We start from the raw sequence: 7,768 nt of genomic DNA, 5'->3' as shown, positions 1-7,768 counted from the left end.
GGGAGCCTGCGCGGACCGGGTCCCCGCCTGGCGGCGCCGGGGGCTTGCAGGGCGGGGCGGGGCGCTGTGTCCCCGCGGAGGGTCCTGCGGGGCTGGCGGTCCCCGGGGCTGCCCTGCGCGCTGCCAGGCCACAGCAGGTGCGCTCCGCGGCATTCCCTAGGTGGAGAAGGCAGGCAGGCTGAGGTGAGCTGCTTGCACCACCACGCCATTTGGGATGCATTTAGGGGTATGCAGAGGTTTCTCCTCCGGACCTAGAGTTTTGTCCTTGATCAGACGCGAGGTGAGGAGCTCCGCTGGAGGGGGGAGGAGGGGGGGCAGAGCTCTGAGCCGCTGAAAGAACCTTCTCGTCCTGGCACTTTGAGTCCCTCACCTGGCCCCTGACCCCAAGGTCAGGGACTCCCCCTGGGCCAGATGGAAGAACGATGAAGAGTGAATTCAGTGATGATATTCAAGAAAAAAACACCTTCAAGTGCGTGAACACACTAGAAATTGCCTGTGAAAATCTTAGAAAAATGTGTGTAGGTGTGGGCAGGTTAGCACGTAAGTACAGTGAGTGACTCCTGCTCCGGGAGACTGCAGACCCCTGGTAAGCGGCGTTTAAAGGAAATGATTGCTAAAATCGTTAGTATTTGCCCAGCCATGCTACACATAGGATAACAACACCTCAACTTACGTAGAACTTAACTATGAAAAAAAAAAAAAAAAAAAAAAAGGAACTTAACTATGTGCCAGGCAGGCATTGCTTTAGGCTCATCATGTATATATTAATTATAAGCATACTAAATCGTTAAATCCTCACATCAGCTCTGTGTGTGTGTGTGGAGGGGATTCTTCATTATCCCAATTTTGCAGATAAGGAGGCCGAGGTATAGGGAGAAGTGGCTTGCGCTCACAATGACACAGATTCAACAATTACTTGTCACACTACTGAATGGGAGAGGACTGGAATATATACATTTACCCCCTGGACAGGATGTAGGATATAAGTGATATTTTGCCTGAAAAACACTAAGAAGCGACTCTATTTTTATTAGACAGGGGACAGACCAAAGCAAATGCTGAGAAAACGCTTCCAGGGGAAGGAACCACAGGGATGGCTGTGTGTCCTGGGTTCTTTTGGTTCTCAGCTCTTGTCCCAAGTTTCAACACTACTTTTCAACCCTATTGAAACTTGTAGGTGCCACTTAGTTCTTTCTCCCTTCCCAGTCTTCAAGAAGTACATCTTTAAGGAGTTTTGACATGTTGCTTGTTTTTCTCATATTCAGTGAGAAGATCTGGGGAACGTTTATTTAATCTTAGATTGTAACTTGGCTGCTGTGTTTTCCATCTTTGAAAGTCAGGAAGAATCACACATGCAAAGAATCCAGCAGCTCTCAGTGATATTTCAATTTTTTTTTTTTTTTTTTTTTTAATGATAGTCACAGAGAGAGAGAGAGAGGCAGAGACACAGGCAGAGGAAGAAGCAGGCTCCATGCACCGGGAGCCCGATGTGGGATTCGATCCCGGGTCTCCAGGATCGCGCCCTGGGCCAAAGGCAGGCGCCAAACCGCTGCGCCACCCAGGGATCCCTCTCAGTGATATTTCTATCAGAGGTTAGGCTTTGGAAGGACACAGCTGACTTCCAGTTGCCTACCATGTTGGATTCTGCTATGTGTCCTGGTCTCTTGAACAATGCGTGGAGAATCTACCATCCATTAGACTCCAGAGAGGTAGTCTCAATAGGGCTTGGAATTGAACAGACCTGGGAATCGAACAGAATCCTGAATTTGCCAACTCCTGCTATTAAACCTGGTCAGATTGCTTCATCACCATATTCTCATCTATAAAATGGTTGTAGTAACGTCTATTTCACATGTTAGGAGAATGAAATGAAATTCTATTTATAAAGCATTTTTCACAATGCCTGATACATAGTAAGTACTCAGTAAATTATGGTGGTGATGATGATGGTGGTGGTGGTGATGATCTAGCTGAATGTTTTTGGGAGCTTATGAATATTTTCAGCTGGGAGTCTCAAGTCTTCTCAATTTCCCAAGCATTCTCCATTTGCTTCTTATCTTCCTTCACCAGGTCTATTTCCAACCTATGCTATCTCTGGCCCCTTGGTGGATGTTTCTGTTTAGGTGGCATGGTGTAGGGGTGTGTGTGGGATCCAGGAGCCCAAGGGCCAACACAGGTCTTCCAAGTTCCTCTAGCACATCTGCCTTTGGTTCATTGTCAGTCTGAAGTAACTTGAGATAAGATAAGATGATTTACACATTTCAAAATGCCCTTAAAATGTGAATTATCACTACTATCCTTCTCAAGACCATAGTTTTTATTTATTAGTTCTGTAAACAAGGGAACAAATATGATCATTTCGAGGCAACCAAGTTTTCACTTGGAACATACTACCCAATTTCCCTGGGTTATATTACTTAAAAACATTTACCAGTGAGTGTCTTTTTAAATTAATTATTCAACACACATTTATGGAATGTCTGCCATTCGGAGCACAGAGGGTGAGATGCAGACAGAAGCATTATGGAAAGTCACAGGGAAAAGGAGTCAGGAGAGGTCATAGATGCTGGAGTTGTTTTACAGAGGGATGCTACAATTAGGTCTTAACCTGCCTTTGTGGATCTTTTGTGATTCCCTTTTAAGTTCATTTCCCATCACACTGAATGTATTCAGTGTTCTGTAAACACAGCTTGCACATTCTTCCTTCCCTTTATTTCCTTCGGTGGACCTTTGTGCTTCTTCTTCCATATCTGTGTCTGCATTCTTTGAGTCCAAACATGACCACCACCTTTTCAATTAAGCCTTCTTTGATATCCTTGAATAGAGGTCACTGTTCATTATTTTGAACCCATACAGCATCTAATCTTACCTGTCTTATGGTGCCACTACTTTTTTTTTTTTTTTTTGGCCTTCTGTTGGCATTATTTATATGTTTATTCGCTCTCCAGGCTTGTAAACATCATGAGGGAAGGATCTACCCACAATTGGCTTTGAATTCTGCACAATGACTAGTATATCACTTTGTATCAAGTAAGTACTGGTTTTTGGTAAATGAATAAATCAGTGAATGAATGATGTGGATCTGGAGACGAGCCTTGACAAGTGGAGATTTGGATAAAATGAGGAGAGAAGAAGAGAGTATTATGACAGGCATAGGGGTGAAAAGCAACAAGAGTCAGGCTGCAGTCTCGGTTCTCAGATTTGTTCCTAGAATCCAGGATCTGTAAGACAGGGAGAGGACAGTGATGGAGAAGGGGCTTCATGTAATCAATTCCCTCATTGATGAGAGCCTTGCACTGCTGGACACTTGCGTGGCCTCCCTTGCTCCTGGGGTGACTGCAGCCTGTCCAAGCTGAGGCCTCGGTGTTCTGGTGTTCTGTACCAGACTGTCGCTTGTGATTACTATGCTCTCTGTGTTCCCGGACAGAACAGATGTCTGTCTGCTTTTTTCTGTTTAATGATGATGGCAGGTTCCCAATGATCAAGATCCAATTTCAGATCTTCTGAAATGCCGTGGCTGAGAAATCCTGTTTAGCCCAGTTCTAAGACCCAGCCTCCTTCATAGGAATCTTTGCTTTGCAGATTCATAGAGATCGAGAGCACAGTGGGCAGGAGTGGTCTCGCTTAGCCTTGTCAGATGGAGCAGGGAATTGGAGGGCATTCCAGGCATGGTCCTATCTATGTATATTTGTTTTTCCACATTCCGTTTTCTCCAACAATAAGTAACACTAGGAATTTTGTGGATCTTGTAAACCAATTGGTACAAGAGAATATTTGATATTTGAAATAGTTTCTTAGTTAGGTTTATCTTTGGAGGTGGAAATATATTAGTTGCTACTCTAGTAATAGGGAAAAAATCACTTAGATCCTTTCTTATAAGAGATTGATTTTAGGGGTAGAGAAAGGATACCATAGAGCTGGACTAGCAGTACATGTGTTCAGAGCCTGAAAAGCTGCCCCAAGATCTTAAGCAGTGTATTTCCATAGTGGTTTTTTTTTTCCTGTGTTCCTTCCCCAGAGCTTTATTGAGATATAATTGCCATGTGATATTGTGTAAGTTTGAGGTGTACAACACGTTGATTTATACAGTTACATCTTGTAAAATAATTACCACTAAAGCATTAACTAATACTTCCATCACTTCACATAATTACCATTTCTTTTTCTGGTGAGAACATTTAAGGTCAACTCTCTTAACAACTTTCAATATGTGTATAATATAATATAGTATTATTAATTATAAGTATCATGATATACATTAGATCCCAGAACTTACTCATCTTATCACTGGAAGTTTTTGACTTTTGACCAACATCTTCTCATTTCCCCCACTCCCCAGCCCCTTGTGCTAAGTTATACTGAGATTCACAGATACATAGATTCTATCCTCTATAAGTTTCTGATCTTATCTGGCCCTGGAAATAAATTCTGTACATAAATAATTGTGATACATGTATTCCAGGAGAAAAACATATAAGCTGCTGTGGGAGTTGAAAGAATTGAGAAATTGCTTCTGATTTGGGGATAAATGAAGTACATCTTAGAAGGCTTTGAAAGAAGTGTGTCCAGTGATCTGGATCTTGAAATACAAGTGAGTTTTTTAAACTTGTGACTCCAGGGAGGAAATTCAGAGATGGACTGGAAACATGCCCAGTGTGGACGGACCCCGGTAGCTCTAGAAACCAACACATTTTTACTTCTGGGTTATTGCTTTTTTCATTCTGTTTATTCCCTACCTCTCCAGTTAGATTCAAAGCTTCTAAAGTATTTCTAAAGTATTTCTTGGTACATGTTGGAACGTGATAAATCTTTGGTGATCATGATGGTAGCTGCCTTCTGAAATTTTATGTTCTTCATGAAAGTGGAGACAGGAGTGTCAAGATTTAATCTAGAGTCACAGCTAATGTTTGGATGGAAAATCTTTTGTAACCAGTTGGTAGAGCTGGGGGGGGGGGGGGGCAGAGAGAGAGAGAGAGAGAGATACACATATTAAACATAAGGATTAAAGGTTTTAAATATGGGAATTGATTTCAAATATGTTTTGTAGTCACTACAGAGAAATCATCACTCTGGCTTCAATGTCAAGGATGAGGTTATTATTTGAGACAGACACTAATAGATAGACAAGTTAAGCATAGCAGAATGTGGATATGGATATGTAGAAGATGGTTTGTAAGTAGGACTCTACTTTGTAAGTAGATTGTTTCTTAAAAAGTGAAAACCTATTCAGGGGATCCCTGGGTGGCTCAGTGGTTTCAGCACCTGCCTTTGGCCCAGGGTGTGATCCTGGAGTCCCGGGATCAAGTCCCACATCGGGCTCCCTGCATGGAGCCTGCTTTTCCCTCTGCCTGTGTCTCTGCCTCTCTCTCTGTGTGTCTCTCATGAATAAATAAAATCTTAAAAAAAAAAGTAAAAACCTATTCAGTTACCTTCTTGGTAGGTCATGGCCAAGCAACTCACTGTTGCTTAGTGGATGGAAGAAGAGTATTGATTCTCTTTGTTCTAAACCCTTGTTAACCAGGCAAGCTTCTAATTTATTATGAAAGACAACCTGGGCCACATACACATTTTTCAGGCTCACTCTTACAGCCTTAGGTAGTTTCTAAAATCAGACTTAGGTGTTCAGATTTGAACCCTAAGAAAATCTGGCAGGACCTGAGCTTCCTTATAAGTAATTGGTTCATGTTAAAAGTTGTTGGTGATCCATAAAATTATGCCCAGTTGGCATCATGCCTGCTGGGAGGGATTTTATGTGACAGGACACAAAATTGGCTGACATGTAGGAATATTGTGATTTCAGGGGATCTAGGGAAGATCATTGCTCAAAAAAAGTCTTTCTCCAACTTCTAATTGCAGAAATATTCCAAAGTATCCTCCTTCTAGTGTGTAGCTTTTTTTCATGTTAAATTCTTCAAGAGAGGTTGATAATTCTTTGTATCTATTAGTCAAGAAAGGGCCTGCGAGTTTTAAAGTGAATGACCCCAAAGTCAGCAGGACCAGAGAAGACATTTTGGCTTAAAGGAAGACAACTCCTCCACCTTTTTTTGTGGCAGATCTAATACTATCAGTACCAATAAATAGCATGCTTACTACTTTACGGTATTAATGGTATAGCTCAAAATGCTTGATAATGTCCCTACCTCTTGGAGAGTAAGTAACTAAGGGTTTCCTCCATTCTAAGTTCTGTCTTACAGTATTAACCTGACAGTTTAATGAATGAATTCTTTGAGTTGTTGGAGGAGAAATGAAACATATGCTATCGCTTCTTTTTCTCAGCTTATCTGGGTTCCAGCTCTGCTGGCTGCATATACACACCTTTAAAAAGCCCATCTAACAAAATGGCAGGCCTTGTATGAGTAGCTTCTTTCAATTTTGGAGGAATCAGTGCCAAAGGATTCCTCTGCTTTTAATTACTTCTGTGGAGACAAGTCTTATGTATAAGCTGGGTGTTTTTCAGCAGGTGTCCAAATAGCTGGGTAGAAGACTTTGTCCTACAAAATACTCAGACAATGAACATCTAAAATCTATTTTATAATAAATAGCCACTTAATTAGGTTTTGGGAGAATAGTTAGGAAACAAGAATGTTAAGGTTTAATGGGGACATATTTTTTATATTTATAAATTTATTTTTTATTGGTGTTCAATTTGCCAACATATAGAATAACACCCAGTGCTCATCCCATCAAGTGCCCCCCTCAGTGCCCGTCACCCAGTCACCCCCACCCCCCTCCCACCTCCCCTTCCACCACCCCTAGTTCGTTTCCCAGAGTTAGGAGTCTCTCATGTTCTGTCTCCCTTTCTGATATTTCCCACTCATTTTTTCTCCTTTCCAATGGGGACACATTTTTAAAAGGAGGCAATCAGTGATGCCTAGAGAGATGTCTGCAAGATTTCATCACTAGTTAGAGACAAACCTTACCTAAGACCCACGATCCCTGATTCATAGGCTAGTTCTATTTCCACTGCTTCCTGGTGTGGTGTCTGATTCATTTGTGTCACACTGAGGAAGGAGGAGGTGTCATTAGTCATCTTTTCCCCAAGGTCCACTAAAACTTGATGTAATAAAAACAGTAGAGTTATGTGTCACTATTATGATGCCCATACAACAACCAAGACCATAATGGGGAAATGGAACTTAGGGGAAATATTTCCTCTATCTGGAAGCAGCATATTGGAAGAGCAGTTTGATTTGCACAAGTTAGAAACAGTGCTTTCACTTGGCTTGTCAGAAATAATGACTGTAGATACATAATGCAATCTAGGTTGGATCCTCCGGTTTCACAGGCCCAGAACTTGGAAACTGTATTTTGGAGTTAGAGAGAAAGATGATTGGATTTTTTTTTTTTTTTTAATGCTTTGAAATCCTATCAACCTAATTTACCTGGTCCTGAGGAGTTAGTTCAGCTGCTGTAACTACCATCCCACGTTTTGCCAGATGGCTCAGCATATGGCATAAGGGCCATATCCTTGGGTGTATATAAATACTCCTACAGTTGCTTAGTCAAATATGAGTCAAAGTAACATTGCTCTGTGCTGCCTAGAACTTTAGCGTAAGAGAGTGTGTTAGAGTGCTGTCCATTTCCCTTCCTAATTGGGGTATCCTTAAGTGCTGGCCTTGGGAAACCCATCTACACCCCAGATTTGTCCTCTTAGACCCAAGATTCCATGCTTTTTACCGTCTTCTCATTAAACCTCCTTTATTCTCTGTTCTAATTATTTCTTGCCTCACACTAATATTTTCCTTTCTAGGTGTTCTTCTTTTGTGTT

General features: G+C 41.7%; 1 long non-coding RNA gene across 5 annotated transcripts in view; it reads left to right on the top strand.

Moving 5' to 3' along the window:
• The first annotated feature begins 29 nt into the window (after positions 1-29).
• The window catches only part of LOC111094009, a 156,768-nt gene continuing 149,029 nt past the window's right edge, over positions 30-7,768 (top strand). For 3 of the 5 annotated variants that reach the window (XR_005384397.1, XR_005384395.1, XR_005384399.1), the window contains exon 1: positions 30-183. This is a non-coding gene — a long non-coding RNA (uncharacterized LOC111094009). Of the gene's footprint in view, positions 281-7,768 lie in introns of all 5 variants that reach the window. The other 2 variants (XR_005384396.1, XR_005384400.1) reach the window with 1 other exon arrangement.

Source organism: Canis lupus, chromosome 35 (assembly GCF_011100685.1).
Source record: "Canis lupus familiaris isolate Mischka breed German Shepherd chromosome 35, alternate assembly UU_Cfam_GSD_1.0, whole genome shotgun sequence".
NCBI lineage: Eukaryota > Metazoa > Chordata > Mammalia > Carnivora > Canidae > Canis > Canis lupus.
The sequence above is the reverse complement of the archived record's forward strand: the minus strand, read 5'-3'. Positions and strand labels throughout refer to the sequence as shown.